This window comes from Microtus oregoni, unplaced genomic scaffold (assembly GCF_018167655.1).
Source record: "Microtus oregoni isolate MIOR12 unplaced genomic scaffold, Mior012 000025F_ref0000491, whole genome shotgun sequence".
NCBI classification, from domain to species: Eukaryota; Metazoa; Chordata; class Mammalia; order Rodentia; family Cricetidae; genus Microtus; species Microtus oregoni.
Genome location: NW_024543084.1, coordinates 21591264 through 21619008, shown reverse-complemented (window position 1 = coordinate 21619008; position 27745 = coordinate 21591264). Strand labels below are relative to the sequence as shown.

Here is a 27745-nt window from a genome sequence, read left to right as displayed (position 1 = left end):
AGCACTAGGCAAGCAGAGGCAGCCAGAACTCTGAGTTCGAGGCCAGTCTGGTCTGGTCTACAAGAGCTGGTTTCAGGGCAGGCACCAAAGCTACACAGATAAAAGCCTGTTTCAAAAAACCAAAAAATCAAAACAGAAAAAAAAAACAAAAAAACAGACTACTCAGCAACAGAGTACTTAACTGAGATTCACAAAGCCCTGGCTTAATCTCTAACACCACAAAAATGAAGGCAGCAGTATAAACTTTTCAGGACTAGCCTATACCCTCATTTTGTCATAGAACCATCTCTAAGGTATCAGAGGTACTACTTAACATTAGAATGCTTTTTAAAAGATTTAATCCATAAAGAGAGAGAGCGCGCACCTGTGTGTTTAAGTATTGCGGGTGTCCATGAGGTCAGAATCAAGAGTCAAATCCTATTCTAGTTGCATTTCTATTGTTCTAAAAAAGACAAAAAAAGCAACTTGAGGTGAGGGGAGGGTTTATTTAACTTATATATTCTGGGTCACAGTCCACTGATAGAAGCTAATGCAGGAACTTGAGGCAGCAATCTGAAGGCAGGAACTAAAGAAGAGGCCATAGAAGAATGTGGCTTACTGGCTTACTTCTTATGTATAAAATTTCAGACTGTGCTCTTACAGAGGACCATCTGCCTAAGGGTGGGACCACTTACAGTAATCTAGACCTCCAACATCAATTATCAATCAAGAAAATGGCCTTCAGGCTTGCCCATATGCACTCTGGCAGAGGCACTTTCTCAAGAAAAGGTCTTTCCAGACAAAACACCAACCAGAATAGAAATCCTGGCACTAGAGTTATGGATGGTTGTAAACCACCTCACCTGAGTGCCAGGAAGTAAAGTCTGGCCCTCTGCAAATGAAGTGATTGCTCTTAACTTCCAAACCACAGCCAGCCACAACATGAGAATTCTCAGGACTTAGATTCTCAAATTTATAAATTGGAAGACATCTTATATATGCACACTGCAACTCTCCAAAGAGACAAAATTAATACTAAGTATTCACATTTCAGAATAAGTTATATATTATAATCAATTATATACTAAATACTTATAGGCATGTTTTTATACACGTCTTTGTGATGCTGTTTGTTTGTTTGTTTGTTTGTGACAGGGTTTCTCTGTAGCTTTGGAGCCTGTCCTGGAACTAGCTCTTGTAGACCAGGCTGGCCTCAAATTCACAAAGATCTGCCTGCCTCTGCCTCCCGAGTGCTGGGATTAAAGGCGTGTGACACCACTGCCCAGCGTGATGCTTTTTTATGTATACAAAAACAAGGATTCAAAGAGGGCTCAAAAAGATCTTTAAATAAAAATTATTTTATGTGTGGGTGTTTTGCTTGCATGTATGCACACAGTGCTGGAAGAGTTCAGAAGAGGGTGGAACCCTTGGAAAATACTGTCACCTTTAATCCAATCACTAAGAAAGCAGAGGCAGAGGGATCTCTGTGAGTCTGAGAACAACCTGGTCTACAGAGCAAGTTCTAGAGCAGCCAGGGATAACGGGATAACCTTATATAAAAAAAATTTTTTTTGACCTTTTAAGGATGTCCAAACTTTGAAATTTTGTATCTTGTACTATGAACTTCACTGCTTCCCAATATAGTATAACTTGTTTAACAGTTATGTTCTAATTGGCCAATACATGATGTTTGAAAATCATGATCAGGACTGGCGGTGGTGGCGCACGTCTTTAATCCCAGCACTTGTGAGGCAGAGGCAGGTGGATCTCTGTGAGTTTGAGGCCACTTGGTCTACAAGAGCTAGTTCCAGGACAGCTAGGACTGTTACACAGAGAAACACTGTCTCGAAATCCCCCCCGCAAAAAAAAAAAAAAAAGAAAAAGGAAAATGAAAATGAAAAAAGAAAATCATGATCAAGTAAAAGGTCTATACAATGATTAATAAGACATAATACATAAAGTTTATATACCTAGCACCTATGTAATAATCCAGGTACAGCAAAGACATCTATAACCCCAGTGCTTAGGAAGTAGAGACAGTTCTGAGCCTGAAGTCTAACCAAGTTCAATGAGACTATCTCAAAAAATAAAGCAAAATTTGGTAGAGGAAAAGACACCCAATGTTAACCTCTGACCACATTACACATGTACACACACACACACACACACACACACACACACCTTTTTGTTTGGTGACTTGTACTGTTGGGGGTGGAGGTGGGCTCAAATGAAGACTTCACCCATACCAGACAAGTGCTTATCTGTGAGATTTACCATGTGTTTTTTTTTTAAATGTATCTTAGGTAGAGCTAGTGCGCACCTGAATGAATAACACAGCACTTCCCTCCCATGGACAAGGCTCAGGATTCACTGTTCTACACTCTATGAGGAAAGGGCACTTACTTTACCAGTGTAATGGATTTACTACTTTTTTGTTTTGTTTTGCTTGTTTTCCCAGACAGAGTTTCCCTGTGTACCCTGGCAGTCCTGAAACTCACTCTGTAGACAAGGCTGGCCTTATAGCTCCACCTACCTCTGTCTTCAGAGTGCTGGGACTAAAGGTGTGCATTAACATTTCCTAGGGGATTTAAAACTTTTTAAATTTTACTTAATTCTTATTATTCTAGGGATCAAACCCATCAACGGTACTTCATAAGTAATCTATCACTGAGATAGATCATCAAGCCTTTAAAATTTTTCTAAATAAATTAAGATATTTTACAATATACCAACTTTCATGTCCACTGCAACCTTAAGGATAACTGCTCTGAACAATGAATGCTCCCAGCAGCCAGTGGCCCGCAAACTCTGAGTTTGTTTCTAATTGGTATAAGAAACTGAGTAACATGTGACATAATTAAGACTGGGTCTCCTGACTTCAACTATGTGTAATTCTCTAAGTAATTGTTTAGATGGTCTTAATAAAACACTACAAATTTAGCAAATTATAATATTAACTATAACTGAAATTTGTTTATCATATGCCAGAAATTTTTCTATTGCTGAACTCATTCAAGTCTCAGGAAAATTCAGTGATAAAGAAAATGATGGATCTCCATTTTGCATATGAGAAACTTGTGCCAAAAGTCACAAGGCTACAATCACTTTATATATAAAAAGTACAGTCATACAAATTGAGTTTATAAACCAGGCGGTGGTGGCGCATGCCTTTAATCCCAGCACTTAGGAGGCAGAGGCAGGCGGATCTCTGTGAGTTTGAGACCAGCCTGGTCTACAAGAGCTAGTTCCAGGACAGGCTCCAAAGCCACAGAGAAATCCTGCCTCGAAAAACCAAAAAAAAAAAAAAAAAAAAAAAAAAAAAAAAATTGAGTTTATAGATAGTGGCAAGAAAACAACAAAAAAGGAAGATTTGCTTGATGTAACCACACAACCTTGCTCCCTTATATCCAGTGTCTATACCAGCAGCCACTAAAATGTACTGACAAGAGTCTAGGGTTATCACTGATATATAATCAGGGCAAAGGAAATTCTTGGCAGTTTTCTCTAAACAATAATTCCTCTCCCATGCAAAGTAAGCACCAACTGGGTCTTCCCAGCTTTATCACACTAAATCTTGACAAGAGCCATTCATTAGTGTCCAAATGCCACCTTTTCCAGACTGATGACATGTGTCAATCCTTGATTCCTGGTGCCACTTTCTTCTGCCAACCCAGGAAAGGTTTCAATGATGCTTTTGGCTCTTCTTAAATATATTTAAGTCACAATGCAGCAACTGACACCATGCTACGAGTACCAGCTACTAATGATTGATATTCTTTTTCACAATTTTTTATCTTATTATTTTTAGACTTACTTCATGTGCATGAGTATTTTGCCTCAATATGTCTGTACACCTTATGAGTGCTTGTTGCCTGAAGAAGCCAAAAGACAGCATTTGAATTCTCTAGAGTTACAGGTGTTGACTGTGAGCCACCATGAGGTTGCTAGGAATCAAACTGGATTCTCTGTAAATCAGCCAGTGCTCTAAATTCTCCAGTTCTATGGCTTTAAATCTTAATTCATCTGCTCAGGTTAACTGAATAATACCTGGTACAGATACTCAAAAGAGTTCCTCACTGAAAATGAACAGCCTAGGAATTAATTTAACACGGAAAAGTAAGACTTGATTCCTATGGGATTGCAAAATTTTAAGTAATACCTCAAACATATAAAACTCAATGTTAACTATGGGATAGAAGAAACTGTCTTTCACACTGGACCAATTTGCCATCTCAGTGTTCTAGCCTACTTACTTCCTCTTACTATTGTCTCAAATAAGAAAATGTTCCAAACCACTGAGTTTATGAAAGATTTATTACTTTTAATTATGTGTTGGGAGGGTGTACAGATGTCAAATTACCCTGGAGCAGGAGTTAGCCACCCAATGTGAATGATAAATTAGAATTCAGGTTTTCTGCAAGAATGCTGCCGGGCAGTGGTGGCACACCCCTTTGCCTTTAATCCCAGCACTTGGGAGGCAGAGGCAGGTGGATCTCTGTGAGTTCAAGGCCAGCCTGGTCTACAAGAGCTAGTTCCAGGACAGGCTCTAAAACTACAGCGAAACCCTGTCTCGGGGGCGGGGGTAGTAATTGCTCAGCCATCTCTCCAGCCCTACCTACTTAAATTTCCAATTCCTATCCTTGCTTTGACAAAACACAATTTTTTAAAATTTAATTTAGTGTGTGTGTCCGTCCTATATTGCATGTAAGTATGTGCCGAGTGTGTGTACACATGCACATTTGTGTATGGGGAGAGTGGCATGTATACCATGGCACAACTGCAGAGATCAAAAGCCAACCTGCAGGAATTGGCTCTTCCCATCACATGAATTTCAGGAACTGAAACCAGACATCAGGCTTGGCAGAAAGCACTCTGACCAATGAGAGCATGGGGACCTTGTGGGGACGATTGAAGGCGGGAGGGAACAGGCTGGGAGGGGGGGCAGAGAAAAATGTAGAGCTCAATAAATATCATGGGAAAAAAAGAAAAGAAAAACACCTGGGTTACAAGGAAACCATCTCAAAAACAAAATAAAAAACAACTGCCAAAGTTAAAATCAAAAAAAAAAAAGTAAAATAAAATTAGAATCAGAGTCACAGCACAGAATCACTTCCAAAGGTTAAAATTCATGCAAATACTTTCTTTTATAAGCTGTGATTATATAAATAGATTTACCATTTAATGCCTGATGCCTGTAATTAGTATAAAACTTGGTGACATCAATAGTTCTTTTTCCAGGAACCACCACTCTTAGTTCTATGCTACAGAGACATTAAGACTGGCTAGCAGCAACAGTATTCCATCTGTAAGCCACTCCTACCAGAGAGAGACCAAGTAGCAACAAAATTTCATTATCTAACTCCCCAACAAGTGACAGATGCGTTCTTATATTTAGTAATTCAAGTTACTTTCAAAATTCTGTGTTTTATGTGTAAATATTTAGGGAGATACCTTTGCATGGGGTTTCCAATTATGTTACCTAACTTAATCCTCAGAATGAGGTTGGAACCTATATATTCACTTTATAGATTAAAGAAAACAAAATATGTGTGAGAAGAAAACATTATTAATAAAGTGACAAAGCATTAGTTTAAAATGTCTTTAAAACACACACATGCCAGGTGGTAGTGGCGCACGCCTTTGATCCCAGCACTTGGGAGGCAGAGGCAGGTAGATCTCTGTGAATTCGAGGCCAGCCTGGTCTACAAGAGCTAGTTCCAGGACAGGCTCTAAAGCCACAGAGAAACCCTGTCTCGAAAAACAAAACAAAAACCATACATACGTGCTAGTGTGGTGGCATACTCCTTTATTACCAATGTTGGTGTTGGTGAATTTGAAGCCAGTCTGGTCAACACAGCAAATTCTAGGCTAGCCAGAGCTACAGTTAGACTCTCTCTTTCTCTTTCTTCTCTCTCTCTCTCTCTCTCTCTCTCTCTCACACACACACACACACACACACACACATATACACACACCACATATAATGAGAATACAAGACTATTCTGACTAAAGACAGACAAGTTTTTATGTGAATGTGCAAATTAAAAGAAGTCCTAAGCAAAACATTTGATTTTATTTAATAACATATAAAGGGTAGCTATGTTGATTTTAATAATGTAATTCAAAATCGGGCTGTAGTGGCACACACCTTTAATCCCAGCACTTGGAAGGCAGAGGCAGGTGGATGGATCTCTATGAGTTCAAGACCAGCCTGGTCCTCAAGAGCTAGTTCTGTAGACCAGGCTGGCCTTGAAATCAGAAATCCACCTGCCTCTGTCTTCTGAGAACTAGGATTAAAGGCACGCACGACCACCACCTGGCGAGTTTATACTTCCTGTTTCTCTCAATTTCAAGAGGTCCAGAAAGCCCCTGGAAATATTTATAGCTCCTTGTGAAAAGAAAAAAAAAAGTGTGTTTAAGCATTGCAGATCTCTCTGGAAAAGGGACTGTGAGTGAAATTATAATGATATGGTAACTTCTTACAAACTCAAAACCAGTTTGAACTAAGAATAATTAAACACTGAAACAAAGTTAGTAAATATTCAGCTATATAGCTGTCAGACAAGGTGACCCTTAACTTTTAAGTTCTTTAGAATCCATCAATACATAAATCTCTTAGGCAAATTCATTTAAAAGACCCAATGTGAGGCTGTGGAGGTGACTCAGTGCTCGCTGCACCTTTAGAGGGTGAAAATCTGGTCCCCAGCAATGAAGTCAGGTGGCTCATGACCATCTCCGTTGCCTGGCATGCGATGCAATACTTTTTCTTATTCTTTAAACTCCACGAGTACCTGCAAACATGCAGTGCATGTGCATGTACAGACACACACACACACACATTTTTGTAAACATTAATAATAATAGGAAAAATAACCAATGTATTCCTTAAATGTGAACAAACTAAAATTAAAGGCTTAAAGCAAATTGAAGAAACACGGACAATAAAGATGAAATGTAGTTGGGTGTAGTGGTATACACCTTTAATCCCAGCACAGGCAGAGGTAAGAAGATCTCTGCGTTAGAGGCCAGTCTATATACGTAATAAATAAAAAAGTCTTTTATAAAAGTGGAAAAGAATCAAGTTTCTTCCTGTGTAGTATTTTAAAAACTTTGTATTGGATTTCTTTTAAATGATCTTTGCATGTGTCTGATAAGCAATACCAAGCTTTATATTATTTTAAACTGATAATCAGAAGTAATGGTTTTTATAGATTTATTTATTTATTGTTATAGATGCAGCATTCTGCCAGAAGAGGGCACCAGATCTCAATAAGGATGGTTGTGAGACACCATGTGGTTGCTAGGAATTGAGCTCAAAACCTCTGGGAGAGCAGTAATTGCTCTTAACCTCTGAGCCATCTCTCCTGCCCTCCTTTCATTTCTTTATGCTTACACATCACAACAGAAACTCAGCAAAGCCTCCAAGTAAGTTTCTGTGAAAGATGGAATAATATTATGCAGAATGTCAACAGTTTTTATTTGAACCAAATTCTCACCGGTTAATTTTTTTTCTCACAAGAAGTGCCATTCAGGTACTTTAAAAAATTAATTTGGCCAGGCAGTTAAGTGTTGTACGTCTTTAATCCCAGCACTCAGAAAACAGGTGGACCTCTGAGTTCAAGGCCTGATCTATAGAGGGAGTTCAAGGACAGGCTCCAAAGCTACAGAGACACTCTGCCTCGAAAAACCCAAAATACATACATACACACATACACACAAATGAATTTGAACTGGTGGTGGTGGCACACACATTGAATCTGAATCCCACACTCAGGAGGCAGAGACAGGAAGTTCTCAGCCAGGGCTCCATAGTGAGATTTTGTGAGGAATAAAGAGGAAGAAAGGAAGAGAGGGAGGGAGGGAGGGAAAGAGAAAGTTAGTCGGTTAAGTAATAAAAATAACCATTCAAGCCAGACGGTGGAGGCACACGCCTTAAAAATCCCAGCACTAGGGAGGGCAGAGGCAGGCGGATCTCTGTGAGTTCGTGGCCAGCCTGGTCTACAAGAGCTAGTTCCAGGACAGGCACCAAAGCTACAGAGAAACCCTGTCTCAAAAATAACCAAAAAACAAAACAAAACAAAAAACCATCACTCAAAACAAAAGTCAGATACATCTGGCATTTTAGTTACTCTCTGCAACCATTTTAAGATTTTTTTTATTAATTATGTGTATATATGTGTGGTATGTACAAGTGTGCATGAAGGCTTGAGGTAACAGACCCGTGCAACAGGAATTGGGAGTTACAGGTGGTTGTTAGGTCGGTGCTGGCAATCAAAGTCGGGTTCCCTGCAAGAGTAGCACATGACCTTGGCTGCTGAGCCATCTGTCCAGCTCCATTCGGTATACGAGAGTATACATACAATTTTGTTCTTTCAGTATGGAAAATAGCTCATGAGGCATCTGCGTTAATTTATTTGCCCATGATTCTAAGCTCGGTAGTTTTGTTTTCATCTTTTCCTCAGGAATATATGGCTTTGGACCTACTTTCTTTTTTTTTTTTTTTTTTTAAAGATTTATTTATTTATTTATTATATATACAACATTCTTTCCATGTATGTTTACATGCCAGAAGAGGGCACCAGATCTCATTATAGATGACTGTGAGCCACCATGTGGTTGCTGGGAATTGAACTCAGGACCTCTGGAAGAGCAGTCAGTGCTCTTAACCTCTGAGCCACCTCTCCAGCCCTGGACCTACTTTCTATTATTACTGGCAAATAAGAATTTACTTGTTTGATATAGCTCTCCAGTGAAAGTTCTACGCAAATTATGAGCAAGTCCTGTGGTGGGCAGGAAGAAGCAGTACAACAGTGAGCACCAAACCACCAAGTCCGCTGTTCAAGTGCTGGCGATGTTAACTCTGGTTAGGTAAGTCAGGGTTTTCTCAGGGAAACATGGGCTAGAGTTAAAGAGACAAACCCTACTACATACACAACAGCCCCCAATGTATGTTACCATCTTTCTGATTCTTGTATCTTAATCATTAAAATATTACTATAAAATTGGTAAATGACATCTTCAGAACAATAATCCACTGAAAACCACTTGCACAGATGTCCACTTGTGTGGACAATCTCATCACCTTTCTGCTGTGTGCAAACTAATGTCACAATTTAAGCACACTCAACTTGAAACCTTGGAAACCATAAGAGAGACCCAACAGCAGTGAAGTCACTGCTCACTGGTCCTTAGAACATGAAAGCAGACCAAAGACAAGCAACCAAGTCAGCCTTAAGAGGACTCCATGGAACATTCAACGCTGTCGGTGAGTTTGGGATTAAAAATGAAAAAACCACCAACCGTTGACTGTACCTTGGGATCCTTACAGACAACAAATTTCCTGAAGCAAAGAAAAGATCCTAAGACATGAAACAATAATATGGTCTGTTCTCTAAAGATAAATAGAAACTTTTTAAAAGCTTCTATGTTTTACATTGTTCATTGATTTCGTTTGAAATATTTTGATACTGAAAGGCTTCATTTTAACAACTTATAAGGAGTGCCACAAAAGGACCAAATGCACTCAAATGTCTTCTAGAAATGTGCCATTCTAGCCAGGAAGTGGTGGCGCACGCCTTTAATCCCAGCATTCGGGGGGGAGGGGGGGGCAGAGGCAGGCGGATCTCTGTGAGTTCGTGGCCAGCCTGGTCTACAAGAGCTAGCTCCAGGACAGGCTCCAAAGCTACAGAGAAACCCTGTCTTGAAAAACCAAACCAAACCAAAACAAGAAATGTCCCATTCTGGTAAGAAATAGGGTGTATTAAAAATATTTATTTAGCATAAAAATGAAACCTAATTAAATATTTTATTGCTATTTCTTCCACATCCTTTCAAGATTTTGCTTTAGGGGTAAGGAGAGGATTTAGTCAGCAAAAATAGCATAAGACTGTTTACTGTCTATACAACTTACTATACTGTACCTGCAATTGTAAAAAGTGGTTAGGATTTGACAGCCCCCAGGAAAGCACCAGCTACTTACTGCTGATTTCTATCGCTATGTGCTTATTTATATACTTCCTAATTTCAAGCAGAAAGATACAGAATGAATTTTGGGTCATTTCTAGCTGTTTGACCCTAAGTATCCAAGTTTGTTTTCTCAAGTCTACAAAGGGAGATGATAGCCTATCCCCTCCCAGTTTTGATTTAATGAGAAGATGTATAAGAGTAATTTGAACTATTTCTAGCTTACAGCAAATGCTTACTACATAAACTATTACCTAACAACAAACATAATCTATGTTACTTTACCTTGAAAATGGGTACTTAGACTTCTCAGTTTGAAAGAAAAGATGAATCGATGTCTCTGAGCTCTGCTTTACAGACACTCCAGCTCATGTGATCAGAGCTACCTGTGAAGTTCTTAGATAGCACCTTCCTCTTCATAACTTTTCTGACTTCAAGTTCTTGCTCTGCAGTCAAAGTTATCTTAATTATGAGTCCTTAACCATACAGCTGGCTGGTCACTAACACGTAACAGACTTCAAAGAACCATTGTGAGAAAACAACTCTGGAGATGGGGAAGACCAATGCAATCTCACCAACTGGAAACACTGATGGCTGCATTCAACATTCATTGCTGTCGGTGGGTTTGAATGTCAATCAACTCACTGATGAATGAATGCAAACTGCGGACCAAAAAACACAAGGAGGCAAAAAGACTCCCAGACAATCACCAGAGCACTGTTCCAGGTAGGACTCCAAACTTCTACCTAAAGCTTTTTTAGTTTGTTTCTAATATGAAGGAAGTTCTATTATTCCTAGTACTTTTCTCAAACATACCAAGTTTAAGGAAATTATATTATCACAGGCAAAATGAATAATGCCTTAACATCATACTTAAAAATGCTTTCATAATTTTTAAATTAAAAAGAAACATTCTCATTATTTTAAATCCATCTTAAAAGCATTCCCTCTGTGAAAACCACGTAAGAACATCCATTTGATAATATTTCCTAAACAGTTAAGACCATAAAGTTAAAATTTTATACCCTTGAAGACTGCTGTTTCACCAGAGGACTTAAGTTCAATTCCCAGCACCCACATGGCAGCTCACTACTATCTGTACTCCAATTTCAGGGGATCTGACACCTTCACATCAATGCACATAAAATAAAGTTAAAATCAAAAAACAACTGAGACATAACTAATTTTGGGAAAGTTCAATGGTAACAAATTGAGCTCAATGCTCTTCAACTTACATTTTCACCCAGTTATATACACTTAGCAAACAAATGTCATTTTGACTATTTTTTTTTAAATAGGTCTTATTATTCCATACTAGGTAGCTCAAAGTGACCTTGAACTTCTGATTCGTCTGCCTTACCCTCCCAAATACTAGCACTACAGGTGTGCACCACAAAGCTTGGTGTATGTGGTGCTGGAAATTGAACCAGAGACTTTATGTATGATAGATAAGCACTCTACCAATAACTGAAGTTCATGTGTATGTGCGCGCGCGCATATGTTAGTGCACGTATAAGCCACAAGCAGGAGTTAGATATATTCTTCAATCACTCTCCAACTTTATTGACAAACCTGGGGCACAGCTATTCTGCAAAACCAGAAGGGAATCAAGTTTCAGGAAGCCTCTTATCTCCAGTTTCGTGGTCCTCACTGCCATGCACGGTTTCTACAAGAGTGCTGGGAAGCGCACTCAAGGCTTCACGTCTGCATGACAAGCACTCATCTGATGAACCACATCCCCGTCCCCATCAACTTTTTCTCATTCTTTTTTAAATTTTGTTGTTGTTGTTGTTTTGGTATTTTGAAACAAAGTTTTTCAGTAGCTATGGAGGCAGTCCTGGAACTCACTTTATAGAAGAGGCTGGCATCTGCCTCCCGAGTGCTAAGATTAAAGTCGTGTCCCATCACCACCCGGCTCTTTCTCATTCTTTTGGATGACTGTATGTCTTATTATGAATACTCTGGCTTTTATGGTTCAAATACTTTTTTTTTTTAAAAAAATCTCTCAACCAAAACTATGAGGCCCATATACTCTTGCCTTTACAAAATATGTTCTTAAAATAATAAAAAAAACTAAGTAAGATGAAAAACACCCATTTTGTGATAACAAAAACTAAAATAAAATAGCAACTCTGCAAATTCTTTTTTTTTTCTTTTTTTCCGGTTTTTCGAGACAGGGTTTCTCTGTAGCTTTGGAACCTGTCCTGGAATTAGCTCTTGTAGCACAGGTTGGTTTCAAACTCACAGAGATCTTCCTGCATCTGCCTCCCGACTGCTGGGATCAAAGGTGTGTGCCACCACTGCTGGGCATCCAAATTCTATAATAAAAATGAGTCACCAAATCTTTCCTGCTAATGAATTAAAACATAAGCTCTAGTGCTCGCTTTGGCAGCACATGTACTAAAATTGGAACGATACAGAGAAGATTGGCATGGCCCCTGCGCAAGGATAACACGCAAATTCGTGAAGCATGTATTATAATTTAAAAAAAAACATAAGCTTTAGTCATAAATTAATTGTCATACAACTTAAGTGTAAGAGAGAAACAGTCTTCTTAATTTAGTTTTCCAAACTTTCTTCTCTCTCTTTTTTTAAAATATTTATTTATTATGTATACAATATTCTGTCTGTATGTGTGTATGCCTGCAGGCCAGAAAAGGGCACCAGACCTCATTACAGATGGCTGTGAACCACCATGTGGTTGCTGGGAATTGAACTCAGGACCTTTAGAAGAGCAGGCAATGCTCTTAACCTCTGAGTCATCTCTCCAGCCCCCTCAAACTTTCTTCTCATGTACAAGACGGAAAAGAGAGAATATAGTTGTACTAAACAAGAATCAAAAAGACAAAAGAAATAGGCAGGTGGATCTCTGTGAATTCAAGGCCAGCCTGGTTTATAAGAGCTAGTTCCAGGATAGGCTCCAAAGCTACAGAGAAACCCTGCCTTGAAAAATCAAAATAAATAGGTAAATAAAAAAATTTTTAAATTTAATAACAAAAAAGCAGGGAAAGAAGGAAAACATGAGGTTCAAAGATAGTGTTTCCCAAACCTGGCTGTATATACAATCATCTAGTGTTGCGTTAAAAATACACACTCCTCAGTATTTACTGTAGATCAGAGATGAGGCCTTAATTGCGTATTTTAATAAACCTATTTGGTGACGTCTCAGCTACCAATCCCCTGCAGTGACATTTCATGCTGCCCACTTCCCAACTGCTGCCTGCTGTCTTGCACTACTCTTCAAGGGGCAAAAAGGTATTGCTGTGGAAGAGCTCACTCCAAAACATACCAGATTATCTTGAGTGTTATAGAAGTAGGTATACTTGTGTTTATGTCTTCACATGAACGAAGAAGGTTAAAATTCAGGTTGTGCCACCTAACAACTTGAGATACAAATAAAAAGCTTTCATCTGGCAGGAAAAGAACTTGGTACTTACACCTGATGGCCTATGCTCAACTAACTCAGAACCCAAGTGATTGAGCAAACCATCTTCTGCCAAGTCGTCCGCTGAACTCCACTGTTGTGGGATATTTGTACATCATGAAGATGTATCTCTGTGACGTGTGTAATAAAAATCTGAAGGGTCAATAGCTACACAGGAAAGATAGGTGGGATTTCCAGGCAGAGAGAAAATGTTGGGAAGAAGGTGGCAGAGTTGAGACAGAGAGGAACCAGGATGAGGAGTACCCTCATATCCCCTAAAGACAACAGGAAGCAGCCTAGGGAACTTAATGATCACATTCCCAAGAAGAGGGGCGGGCAGGTTTGGGTTGCGCAAAGGATTATGGATATTTATAATCAATTCAGAGGGTTAGTTACAAGTAGTTGTTGGTCATAAGCAGGGGAAAAGTTGAACAAAATAGATTAGTTTCGGGGATCTCTTTCTGAAGGCAAAAAAGTGGGATATAATATAGAAATGATGAGATAGAGGGTCAATTGTTGAGTCTTCTTTTCAACAACCAGTAGTGTCAAATATTTTACATCAGAATGAATTTTTATATATTGATACAAATTTAAAGGTTTTTTATACTATTTATGCTTCTACTCTTGTTTAAGGTATTGTACCAATGCAGCTCATTTAAAAATGTAAAATTCTAGTCCTTAAAAGCTATTATTATGAATGATGGGCATCAAAGAACCTCCATATGGAGTTTGCCTTCTTTATGGCAAGAATTTGCCCTTGACTCAACTGCTGACAGTATGCTATCCAAAGGGGCAAGCAGGACACAAGACAGTGACTGCCAAACTTTGCCAAGCAAGGTAGGCCAGTCCTTAAAAATTCCTGTTTGAATAACGACAGCTTGAATTTTTCAGGAAAATGAATGAAACTAGAAAACATTATTTTGAGTGAGGTAACCTAGACACAGAAAGACAATTATCACATGTACTCACTCATAGGTGGTTTTTTAACATAAAGCAAAGAAAGCCAGCCTACAAACCACAATCCCAGATAATTTAGACAACAATGCGGACACTGAGAGACTTAATAGATATAATCTACATGGGAAGTAGAAAGTATAAAAAGACAAGATCTCCTGAGTAAATTGGGAGCATGGGGACCTTAGGGGAGGGTTGAAGGAGAGAGTGGAGAGGCAGGGAGTGTAGAGCTCAATTAATTTCAAATAAATAAATAACAAAAAAGAACTGTGGTCATGGAAAGGAAAATAAAACAAAAAGCCTTCAGATTAAAAAAAAAATTCATGCTTCAGGCTGGGCGGTGGTGGCGCATGCCTTTAATACAGCACTTGGGAGGCAGAGGCTCTGTGAGTTAGAGGCCAGCCTGGTATACAAGTGCAAGTTTCAGGACAGGCTCTCCAAAGCTACACAGAGGGCTGTTCTTCCAAAGGTCCTGAGTTCAATTCCCAGCAGCCACATGGTGGCTCACAACCATCTGTAATGAGACCTGGTGTCTTCCTTGCCAGCAAAAAAAAAAAAAAAAAACAAAGCTAAACAGAGAAACCCTGTCTTGAAAACACAAACACACACACACACACACACACACACACACACACACACACCTAGGCACCAAAGGCAGAGAAACCCTGTCTCGGGGAGGGAAAAAAAATTCCTGCTTCACAGAAAAGTCTGTCAGATATTCTAGTCCTATAGGCTGATGATGGATGCCCAAACATTACAGAAGGACCTTGGGAAACAGATGCCTGTGCCATTTCTATAGCTTTGGAGGTGGCTTGCTCTGCACTTCCTGTTTACTAAGGTAACATTACAGTTTTCTTTGTTACCATATTAAAAAAAAAAAAACTCAAAAGAGGGCCAGGCAGTGGTGGCACAGGCTTTTAATCCCAGCACTCCTGAGGTAGAGGCAGGTGGATGTCTATGAGTTCAAGGCCAGCCTGTTCTACAGAGCGAGTGCCAGGACAGGCTTCAAAGCTACAGAGAAACCCTATCAAAAATGAATGAATGAATGAATGAATGAATGAATAACAAAAAAGAAAAAAACACCTCAAAAGAAGTGTAAAGTATACAAGGCTGAGAGACATAAAAACTTAAGTTGTTTATCTAAGAAAATGTTTTGAGGTCTAAAAGGATAGTTTTATGTTGGTAATATGAGTTAGGATACAAAGTAAATTAGGTACAAAACTTCTGAATCATTAAGACAGGATAGATAATAGAATATTTTCTCTGAATGTGTCAAATACAAATAGACTGAACATTGAAAATGCAATTCTCACCTGATATTCTTTTTTTAATATTTTATTTATTTATTATGTATACAATATTCTGTCTGTGTGTATGTCTGCAGGCCAGAAGAGGGCACCAGACCCCATTACAGATGGTTGTGAGCCACCATGTGGTTGCTGGGAATTGAACTCAAGACCTTTGGAAGAGCAGGCAATGCTCTTAACCTCTGAGCCATCTCTCCAGCCCCTGATAATTATTCTTATTGTAAATAGTTTTTCTATGCTAGGAGTTAAAACCTTCCTTTTTATTTAGACAAAACTGGGAGAATATCTGTATACTGTAAAGATGTATTACTGTGATTGGTAAAATAAAAAGCTGAACGGCTAATAGCTAGATAGGCAACTTCTGGGACTTCCAGGCAGAGAGACGAAGAAGACAACCAAGTCACCAGTCAGAGAGGACGCAAGATGGGGAGTACAGAATAAAGGTAACTGAGCCTCATAAGAGAACATAGATTAAAAGATGTGGGTTAATTTAAGTTATAAGAACTAGTTAGAAACAAGCCTAAGATAAGGCTGAGCTTTTATAATTAATAAGTCTCCATGTCATTTTTTTTGTGAGCTGGTGGCCAAAAGAAAAATCCATCTACACTCCACATATGCTGTGATAATTATGAATTATTTGAAGTTATACTATATATAAGCTATATATAACATATATATGATTCTACCTAGATGAAATTTCTAGACTCCCTAGAAATTAATGAAGTATTCCTGTTGCTCTTGAGCTACCCTGGTTAATTCGTTACAATATTCTGTATGCCATTTCCTTAAATTTAGAATATCAATAGGCTTTAACTACATCAATATAGAATTCTATTTCAACAGACAAAATTTTATGTGGTTTAACTTAGAAAAAATTAAATACTAGATACAGAAGAGAAGACAATTACATGACTTTAAGGATGTTGTCTAAAAATGAGACTCAAATAAATACCTGCATAACAGATAATTAGAGCACAGGGAATTTAAGACACATCCTGTATTTATCATTAGCATTGTGAGTGAAGCCACAGACAAGAGCTTTGTAGGCAGCACCTAGTATTGTCCAAAATATCCGGGTCTCACATGGCACCTTTAGAGCAGTGGTTCTCGCCTTCCCTAATTCTGCAGCCCTTTAATAGAATTTCTCATGTTGTGGTGACTCCCAACCATAAACTTATTTTCGTTGCTACTTCATAACTGTAATTGGATTACTGTTACAAATTATAATATAAATGTCTATGTTTAATGGTGGTTTTAGGTGACCCCTGTGAAAGAGTTTCTCGACAACCCCAAGGATTTGCACCCACAAGTTGAAAACCACTGTTTTAGATAGACTCACCACTTTCGGCAGCACAAACACAATCCCTCCACTAACAACCAGCAGAATATGTATATAAACTGTCTACAAAGAGGTAAGCTATAATCCAGGATTTGAAGGCACCTTTCTCTAGCTATTCTGAATGGAATACGTCTAACTCTGGGTCTATCAGAAGAACCACACACCAAATGTTCCTCAACAAGCTTGTGGTAGATTCTGTATAGAAGAGGACACAGGCTACAGCATTCTAAGTACAAACTTCCAATGCAAAGTCTAGTAAGTGAGCTTACAAACTTTTAAACCATTTAATCAACATTTCTTCTTTTAGATCCAACAGATCACAGGCATTTTTAAAAGTGTGGTTTAGGTATAATTTATACACCATCCAACTTATCCATTGTATACTTACAAAATTTTATATTCATCTAGCTATGTAACTATTACCAAAATTTAAGAACAAACATTTCTTCAAAAAAACTATTTAGGCTTATTCCCAATCAATCCCCATTCTAATACCAGGCCACAATTAATCACTAATCTGCTGTCTCTCTAATTGTACATTATATAGATAGTTCATTTGAGCGAAATCATATGTATAGTAAATGATTTTTATATGTATATATAACATATACTGTTTGACCAGATCAATCATTTTGAAGCATGACTTTTACAGCACTGTGTAAGCACAACCACTGTCCACATCCAGACTTTTTTTTTTAAATAATACTAAACTGGAAACTCATTAAATAATAACCATCTATTCTCAATATCCCCTAGTAAACTTTATCTTACTTTGTCTCTGAATTTTGCCTATTCTAGTTTTCAATACAAGAAATCATACAGTACTTCTGATCCAATCTAAAAACTGACATTATTTCATTGTAAGAATTGTTTGAGTCAGGCCCAGCAGCACATACCTTGTAATCTCTAAACCTGGGAGGTAGAGGCAGAAAGACCAAGCACTCCAAGTCATCCTCTCCTGCACAGCAATGTGTCAAATCAGCCTAGGCTACTTGTTTTAAAAGTCAAACAGATTTGTGATCTTAGTGTTTATACTAAGTGTGTGATACCCTGTGAATTATTTTGTGGCCTAATGTAGTCTGATGTGTGTTGTTTTCTGCCTGTAGGCTAGCTGGATTTTTTGTTTTGCTTGTTTGTTTTGGAAAGACAGGGTTTTTTTTGTGTAGTCCTGGCTGTCCTCCTCTGTAGACCAGGTTGGCCTCAAACTAACAGAGATCCTCCTGCCTCTGGTTCCTAAATCCTGGGATTACAGGCGTGCACCATCTTTTCTGATATGCTGTTCTGTACTGCCACTGGTTGGGTTTTTTGGTACAAACATATCCAGCTTCCAGTATCATGAAAGATAGAACCCACACTCCCCCAGCATATTAAGCAAACACCTTTGCCAAGATTCACCTTGCGTGTAGATTGGGACCTATTGTTGAAAGCAATCTGGTTCCAATGTTCATCATGACCAGAATCATACTGTTTTGTGTCTACAATATTTGAAATTGCACAGATAACTCCTCAACCTTTGTTCATTTTCAAAACTTCATTGGCTATCTTAGGTACTTTGCACTGCTATCAGTTTGGAAGCAAGATGACAACCGCTTTAAAAAAAATTAGTTGTGTTTTTTTCATAAATACTTAACTGAATGAATAAAACAATCTTAAAAAGTTATCTTAATATTTAGTCTTTTAACCTATAAACATGGACTATTATTTCTCCATTTAATGGCATCTTTTAAATTTTCTCTTGGCAATACTTATAGTATCTAAATCTTGTATTTGTTAGATTTATTCTTTGGCTGCAACTATGAAAGCAACTATCTTATTATTAATTTTATTATGACTTTTAATATATAAAAAACACAGTTTTGTATGGTAATCTTGTAACAGTTCCAATCCAGATTAATCAGTTTTGTGGAATTGTTAGGACTATATATATAAGATTACATTATCTACGAATAGTGAGTTTTAGTCCTTTCTACTAAATTTGGATGCCCTTTCCCCCTTATTGTATTGGCTAGAATCAGTGCTAAAAGGGTGAGACTCTAACCAACCCTAAAGCCTTCTAAAAAAATTCATCCATCCATTCATTCATTCACTCATTCATTCATTTTAGTCAGCTTTGGAAGGCAGTCCTAGAACTAGTTTCGTAGACCAGACTGGTCTTGAACTCATAGAGATTTGCCTGCCCTTATTCCCAGCAAAACAAACAAACAAACAAATGGTATTGGTTAAGTCATTCCAACAGACCTAAATGGTTCAAAAGCCCCAAATCTTTTCCTGCCCTGATTTTGTGTGTGTGTGGTTTTTCAAGACAGGGTTCCTTTGTATCTTCCGCCCGACTCCTGCTATGATTTTTAAAAAATATTGTGGGACCACTAAAATGGCTCAATGCAAGAGTACTTTCTGCCAAACCAGGCAATGAGTTCAATTCCCAACATCCACAGGGTAGGAGGAGAGAGCTGAGTCTGGAAGGTTGTCCTCAGATCTTCAGACAGGTGCTATAGTATATACTATCCCCCCAGATACATGTGAAGAAATTTTAAAAAGGAGAACAACTGCTGCTACTTGGTAAATTAAATCTTGTTTTCAGTTTGTAGCCAGGGGGCTGGAGAGATGGCTCAGAGGTTGAGAGCACTGACTGCTCTTCCAGAAGTCCTGAGTTCAATTCCCAGCAACCACATGGTGGCTCACAACCATCTGTAATGGGGTCTAGTGCCCTCTTCTGACCTGCAGGGATACACACAGACAGAATATTGTATACATAATAAATAAATTAAAAAAAAAAGTTTGTAGCCAGGTGGCAGTGGAGAGGCAAGTGGATCTCTTAGTTCAAGGCCAGCCTAGTCTACAAAATGAGTGCCAAGACAGCCAGGGTAACACAGAGAAACCTTGTCTTAGCAAACAAACAAACAAAAGATGAAAATAATTATTTAGTTTTTTAATTCCTGAAATAAATACCAAGAAGTCACTATTTGTGTATTAGGTATTCATACACTTATTATATTGTTTAACCTAATTTACTAGTGTATGTTAAGGATTCTTCTACCAATGTTAAATAAAGGAAAAATGGCCAGGGTTTTCTTGTATCTGTTTAACTCTAATACAGGGACAATGTTGTATTCATATGAGTTAAAATGCATCACCCTTTCTATTTTCTAAACGAACGTGAAAGGTAAAATTACCACTTCTAAAAACAGCTGACAACTGGCACAGCCGCATACCACTATCGTTCTCGATTTGTGTGAAACTGTACTTTAATAAATGCTCCTTGTCGCAGATGGATCAGTATATTTTCCTCCTCAGTTTTTTGTTTGTTTTTTTTTTGTTTGTTTGGTTGGTTGGTTTTTCGAGACAGGGTTTCTCTGTGGCTTTAGAGCCTATCCTCGAACTAGCTCTGTAGACCAGGCTGGTCTCGAACTCACAGAGATCCGCCTGCCTCTGCCTCCCGAGTGCTGGGATTAAAGGCGTGCGCCACCATCGCCTGGCCCTCCTCAGTTTTGATAATTTCATTTTTCTAAGTTTTCTAATTTGTTCAGAATGAAGTTTCATGGGCAACCGCTTTTATTTTCTGTTTTAATAACTCTTTTATCACTTGTTTTTGTAAGTTCAATCATCTTGATTTTCTTGGTCAGACTAGGTATGGGTTGGTAGCATTTATTCAGACTGAGAAGATTGGTTTCATTGTTTACCGTCTTCCTTTTTACTACTTTCTGTTATAGAAAATGAGAATAAGTTGGGCAAGATATAAACTTTCTCCAAGCACAGCTTTGGTTGTAGCCCATAAAATTTTGGCATGCTGTATGTCCATTTATATTTAGTTAAAAAATATTTTTAAGTTTGTCTTGAAATTTCTTCTTTTTCTGTGTTATTTAACTGTACATATTTGGGATCATCACAGATTTCTTTCCACTGTAAATATCTCATTTAGTTCCACTGTAGTTACAGAATGTACCTTGTATTAAAGTATTTGAAAATAACAGATGTATGTTATCAACAGATGTCAGCTTCCTTTTACCCTAAACCCTTCGTATGGTATTTAAATAAGATCCTCTAGAAAAAAGTTTTTATAAGTGAGAATGACATTGGACTTATTTTCAAATAGCTTTTCAGGATAGATAAATCTTGGGTAGAAATTGTTTTTCCACACACTGAACATTTTTATCCCACTGACTTCAGCCACCCATTATTGCTAAATTAAAACTCAACCATAAATCTTATCTTTGCTTTTTTTTTTTTTCTTGCTACTCTTCAAATTTTCTCTCTATCCCTGTTTTCCAAATTTGGCACTGATATATGCTTATATATTAAACTGAGTGTTTAATCAGGTATCCTGGATGTAGAGATTGTTTATATTTATAGTTTATATTAAGCTATACAATGTTTATCATCAGGATTTTCTACCCCTTTTTCTCACTCCTTACTTCCTGATTCTCATTAAGGACCTACTTGATGCTACCCTATAACTCCTCAAATTTGCTCATTTTCCTTTTCCCTCTTTCTGTTTTGTATATTAAGTAAGATATACATTGATCTATCTCCCAGTTCACCATTTTTTCCTTCTATCACTTCCAAGCTTAATTTTTCTACTGGTCCTTCCTGCTTAATTTTTCATTTCAAGTGCTGTTGCAGGAGCTCCTTCTGCTCCTCCAGCCAATGGCCACTGAGATACCAGCCAATTGGGGCGTGGTCTCTCTCCCTTTAAAAAGCGGCCACTTCCCTCTGCTCACTCTCTGGCTTCCAGCCCCGCTTCCTGCGGCTAGGCTCCTTTCCTGATTGTGCAGATGGATTGTTGTCTGGGACGGTGATCTGTAAGTTTTTCCCCTTTAAATAAATAACCATTCTATTAATCATAATTCCAAACTGGTGTGGGATTGTTTGTGACTTACGCCTTCATCAGGCGCCCAACATGGGGCTCGAACCCACGACCCTCAGATTAAGAGTCTCATGCTCTAACCCTGGGAAGAAGGGAAGTGACTCAGCCACCATGGAGCCAGCCACTAGGTCAGACAAGCTCAATCTTTCCCAGTAAGGCATCACTTTGTGGTGGTATACAGATGATTAGAAATGGGTTAATCAAGATGTGAGAATTAGCCAATAAGAGGCTAGAGCTGACGGGCCAAGCAGTGTTTAAAAGAATACAGTTTGTGTGTTGTTATTTGGGGCATAAGCTAGCCAGGTGGCCAGGAGCCGGGTGGCAGGAACGCAGCCCACAGCTCCCACAACAAAGTGTACTGTCTATACCCAGTTTATTCCTAATATCTGGCTATAAAAATTATTTGAATTAAGTCAATGTCTTCATATTTTCTTCTAATTCTTTTTTTTAGTTGAATGTATTTTTTTTAAATACTCATTTATTTATTATGTACACAACATTCTGTCTATGTGTATGCCTTCAGAATAGAAGAGGGCACCAGATCTCATTACAGATGATTGTGAACCACCATGTGGTTGCTGGGATTTGAACTCAGGACCTTCAAAAGAGGCTCTTAACCACTGAGCCATCTCTCCAGCCCCTTCTTCTAATTCTTTAAGCATGATTTCCTCCCTTTGAAATCTCTAAAAGCAGCATGCCAAAAATGTGTAAGCATTGATGAAAGAAAAATTTTTAACTTCGAATGGCTGAAATATGTCCTGCATTCCCAGAACGTAACTAAAAAATTCAGGCAGAATGATCTCAAGTTCAAGACGAGTCTAGGCTACACAAGAAGACTCTGTCTCAAAACCCAAAAAGAAAAGAAATGTCTATAGCAACTGGAGTCTGTGTGTGCCAGATCCAACACTTGAAAGACTTGAGACAGTTTCTACTAAATGATTTTCCCTCTCACATCTGACAAGTCAGGCTTGTTTCTTTGTATATATTATAATTGTTGTTGCTGGATAGTGACTGTTTTGTTTTGTTTCTCAAGATAGGGTTTTTCTGTGTAACAGCTCTGGCTGTCCTGAAACTTGATTTTAGAACAGGCTGGCCTTCAACTCACCAAGATCTGCCTGCCTCTGCCTCCCAGTGCTGGGATCAAATATCCACTATCTGGTGAATATTTAAACATTTAAAATAACAAATCATGGGGATGAGGTAGAGGAATGTGAATTTTTGGCTATTCTGAACTACCCAAAACCCTACCCCAAATGATGATGATGATTTAAGTTGGTGAGCTTTGTTTTCACATTTTCTGAACTAAATCTATGAAGTCTCTGCCTCGATGACAAGTTCCTCATATCTCAGGGCTCTCCCTTATGTTATAGAAACTGATTTCTAGAACTTACTCAGCCTCCTTCTATCTGCACAGCTTACTACTCATTCATTCAAAGACTGGTCAGATATGGACTCACTTGTCCAAAATATTGGGCTAAAATCTTTTTACTCTGCTGTTGAAACTGTGCTTGGAATACAAAGAACAAGTCTATTCCGGATTTCTGTTTTACTTGGGCTTTCCCACAGATCCCTGGTATTATCTCATACTGTTTTCCTGTTGTTCTGACACAGCCCCATCACTCGCATCACCTTGTCAACTCAGGGTACTGAAGAGCAGGTAAAGGTGCCCTATAGCTGTCTCACATCAAAACCTTCACAGTAAAGATCCTTTGCTATCACAACAGAATGATAACCCCAGAGTTGTCACCAAGATTGCTATGCTTTTCTTTGTAAATTCCATGACAATGGAAATAAGCCTGGGATCTTAATAAATGTTGAATATACCTTCTACCACTCTGCACATAAGATCATCATTTTTAACAAGCAGTACTTCAAACTTAGTGCCTCCCTCCCCTGCCACAGCAGAAAGGATGCTAGTTTGTAGCCTGCTAGCAATCCCAAATAAAAGGAATTCATGTTGATCTTAACCAACATCAGTGGTTTTCACGTATACACCCGTCTTCATTTGTCAGGTTGGTTTTCTGACAGTAACTTCTTTAGTGAAAAAGTATTTGCTAACTATAGCTGGTCAAACATATTTTCAGGAATTATACCCAACTGCCATAGCACCTACATGGCTAAAATATAAATTAGAAAAAGAATATACTGGAGAAACTCCACACGAATGAGGAATGATAAAACTGCTCTGGGGTTGTGGGGTCATTCTCAATTACAGGATACAACAGTTGAAAAACACTGAGTCATTTTTAGTTTCTACCTCCCCAAAGCACTAACTGACAGAAGTCACTAGCACCTTTTTCTGTGTCTAGACGAACCCAAGAATCAATCTCAAGTAGGGCAAGAATACGAAGATAACCTCAGACTTTGTCAGCATATGGAACTCCAACAGGTCCTAGGCAAATAGGTACACAATGTTACATCTGACCCTAACTACTACAACTGAGACCACTAAAAATAAGCAAGAATGTCAAGTCCAAAAGACTAGAAAAGAAAAATAACAACACAAAGAATGTATACATATTATGTGCATTGGTGTTTTGCCTATCTATATGTCTGTGTGCGGGTGATGCCCTAGAACTGAAGTTACAGACAACTGTGAACTGTTATGTGGGTGCTAAAAATTGAAGCCGGGGGCCGGGCGGTGGTGGCACACGCCTTTAATCCCAGCACTCAGGAGGCAGAGGCAGGCGGATCTCTGTGAGTTCGAGACCAGCCTGGTCTACAGAGCTAGTTCCAGGACAGGCTCCAAAGCCACAGAGAAACCCTGTCTCGGAAAAAAAAAAAAAAAAAAATTGAAGCCGGGTTCTCCGGAAGAACAGCCAGTGCCTTAACCTCTGAACCTCCAAGCCCAAGAATGTGAACTTTTAATTAGTCTTCATGTATGTTCTTACAACAAACTAATGTTGTACCTCTCAAATTTTAAAGCTAGCTGCATTACTTTTCAGACATCATTGTTTTTCTGTTTCTTTCCAAGTAACATTGTCTTCTATTTTTCTTAGGGGGCTTCCCTCTGCATTCTTCACTTAGGTCCTGTTGCCACCTAGTGGACTAAGCACAAACACACCAAGAAACCACCACAGTGGCTCACCACTTCCATTTCAGAACAAACCACTAGATGGAGTCTTTAAAAGCAGGGAAGAACTAAAGAACCAGTTGGGTAATTTGTAACTACACAAAATACAAAAACTTATAACACAAATAATAGATGTTATGTACTGAAGATAATGAATGGGTTAAAGAAAAATAAAAATCTGTTGTAGGAAGCATAGTAATGTAGTTAATATAAGCTTTGGTTCCCAAAGATTAACCTCACAAAAGGAATTTGCCAAACTTACGTAAGCAAGACATAAAAATTATAATACCTCATGATTACCTGAGGTTTTTCCCCAAGGTTATATGGCTCATTCAGTTTTAAAACTTCAATCAGTAAAACCACATCAAGATGCAGAAATTATGGCCGGGTGGTGGTGGTACACTCCTTTAATCCCAGCACTTGGGAGGCAGAAGCAAGCAGGTGTCTGTGAATTCAAGGCCAGTCTGATCTACAAGAGCTAGTTCCAGGAACAGGTTCCAAAGCTACATACAGAGAAACCCTGTCTCGAAAACCAAAAAAAATAAAAAAAATGCTGAAATTGTTTTTTTTTTTTGGTTTTACAAGACAGGGTTTCTCTGTGGCTTTGGAGCCTGTCCTGGAACTAGCTCTTGTAGACCAGGCTGGTCTCAACTCACAGAGATCCGCCTGCCTCTGCCTCCCGAGTGCTGGGATTAAAGGCGTGAGCCACCACCGCCCAGCAGCTGAAACTGTATTTAAACACACGGACATGCTCATAAGAAAAGTACCACCATGGGGCTGGAGAGATGGCTCAGAGGTTAAGAGCACTGCCTGCTCTTCCAGAGGTCCTGAGTTCAATTTTCAGCAATCACATGGTGGCTCACAACCACCTGTAATGAGATCTGGTGCCCTTTTCTGGGCAGAACACTGTATATATAATAATTTAAAAAAAGAAAAAGGAAAAGAAAAAAAAAAGTACCACCAGCTAGGCAGTGCTGGCACATACTTTTGACCCCAACATTCAGGAAGCAGAGGCAGGCAGATCTCTGTTCAAGACCAGGCCATTCTCCAGAGGGAGTTCCAGGGAAGCCTGGAAAAAAACTTTTCTTGAAAATAAAAAAAAAAAGGCTAGGTGGCGTGGCATATGCTTACAACCCTAGCAGTTAAAAGGCTCAGAAGATTGCAAATTCCAAGAGTGTCCAGACTACACAGTGAAAGATTCTTCACAAAAAAAAGGGGGAAAAAAACTGGACGTACTGGCACAAACCTTAAATCTCAGCACTTGGGAAGAAGAAGCAGATGGGATCTCTTACAAGCTAAAGGCCCTCATGGTGTTCACAACAAGTTCTGGCCAGTTAAGGCTCTGATAGAGACACCTTGTTTCAATAAACAAATAAGCAAACAAACAAAAAACCAAGTTGACTACAGATATACAAACACAGCCATAAAAGCTCATGCACAGGGATTGCCTGTGTGCTCCAGGTCAACACTTGCCTCAGAGAGCTGGACCTGAGCTTCAATGACTTGGAAGACAGGGACCTGCAGCTGCTGGGAGAAGGACTGTGGCATCCAGCCTGCAGGCTCCAGAAGCTGTGGCTGGACAGCTGTGTCCTCAAATCAAAAGCCTGTGAGGACCTCTCTTTCATCCTGGGTACCAGCCAGACCTTGATGGAGCTTTATTTGACCAACAATGCTCTAGGGGACACAGGAGTCCAGCTTCTGTGCAAGAGTCTAATGCATCCAGGGAGCAAACTTCGAGTCCTGTGGCTATTTGGAATAGACCTGAACAAAATGACCCACAGGAGGCTGGCAGCACTTCGAGTCACAAAGCCATACTTGGACACTCGGTGCTGAGCATTGCTGCAGCATCAGAATGGAGGTGACCAGGATCTTTTTATTCCCTCAGATAGCTACAATCCAGCACTTGATGGAGTCAAGAGGATTAAAAATTCAAGGTCACCCTAGGAATCAGAAACCAGAGACCACCAGGCGTCCATGTTTTGGTGCTAAGGAGCTCCATCTGGACGGGACGGTTCCTGCTTCTACACTGAAGAGATACAACCAGAGAGTCAGTCACAGCAAAGACTGGACCAAGACACCAGGCCTCTCCTGGTTCCATTTGAAGGAAGAGATGGGAAGGTGCCAATGCAAGAATTCCTACAACAACCTGAAAGGCAACATGACATCACCAGAATCCAGGGATCCCGAAATAGGAATTGTACACCCTACTCCAGAAGAATTAGAAGAAATCGACTCAAAAGTTAATTATATGAAAATAATAGAAGAACTTAAACTGCCATAAACAATTAGAGAATACAAACAAAAAGGTAGAGGAAATGAATAAATCGCTCAAAGATACCCAAGAAAACCAAGAGAAACAAAAAAAAGCAATCAAACAGGTAAGGGAAGCAGTTCAAGACTTAAAAAATGAAATGGAAATAATGAAGAAAACACAAACCGAGGGAAGGATGGAGATGGAAAATCTGGGTAAACGAACAGGAACTACAAAGACAAGTACTACCAACAGATTACAAGAGATAGAGAAAGAATGTCAGACACTGAAGATACCATAGAGAAAATAAACACACTGATCAAAGAAAACAGCAAAACCAACAAATTCTCATCACAAAACATTCAGAAAATCTGGGACACAATAAATAGACCAAACCTAAGAATAATTAGGATAGAAGAAGGAGAAGTACAGCTCAACAGTCCAGAAAATATATTGAAAAAAAATATAGAAGAAAACTTTCCCAACCTAAAGAAAGATATTCCTTTGAAGGTTCAAGAAGCAGACAGAACACCGAATAGACTGGACCAAAAAAAAAACAAAAACATCTCCTCGCCATATAATAATCAAACC

At 38.8% G+C, this 27745-nt stretch overlaps 1 protein-coding gene and 1 non-coding gene across 4 annotated transcripts in view; one reads left to right on the top strand and one right to left on the bottom strand.

Moving 5' to 3' along the window:
- Nr6a1 (nuclear receptor subfamily 6 group A member 1) overlaps nt 1–27745 on the bottom strand; it is a 163209-nt gene that overhangs the window by 90582 nt on the left and 44882 nt on the right. The gene's annotated exons all lie outside the window — the stretch shown is intronic.
- On the top strand, nt 12319–12425 carry LOC121463182. The gene has a single exon (XR_005976401.1). It is a non-coding gene; the product is annotated as a U6 spliceosomal RNA (small nuclear RNA).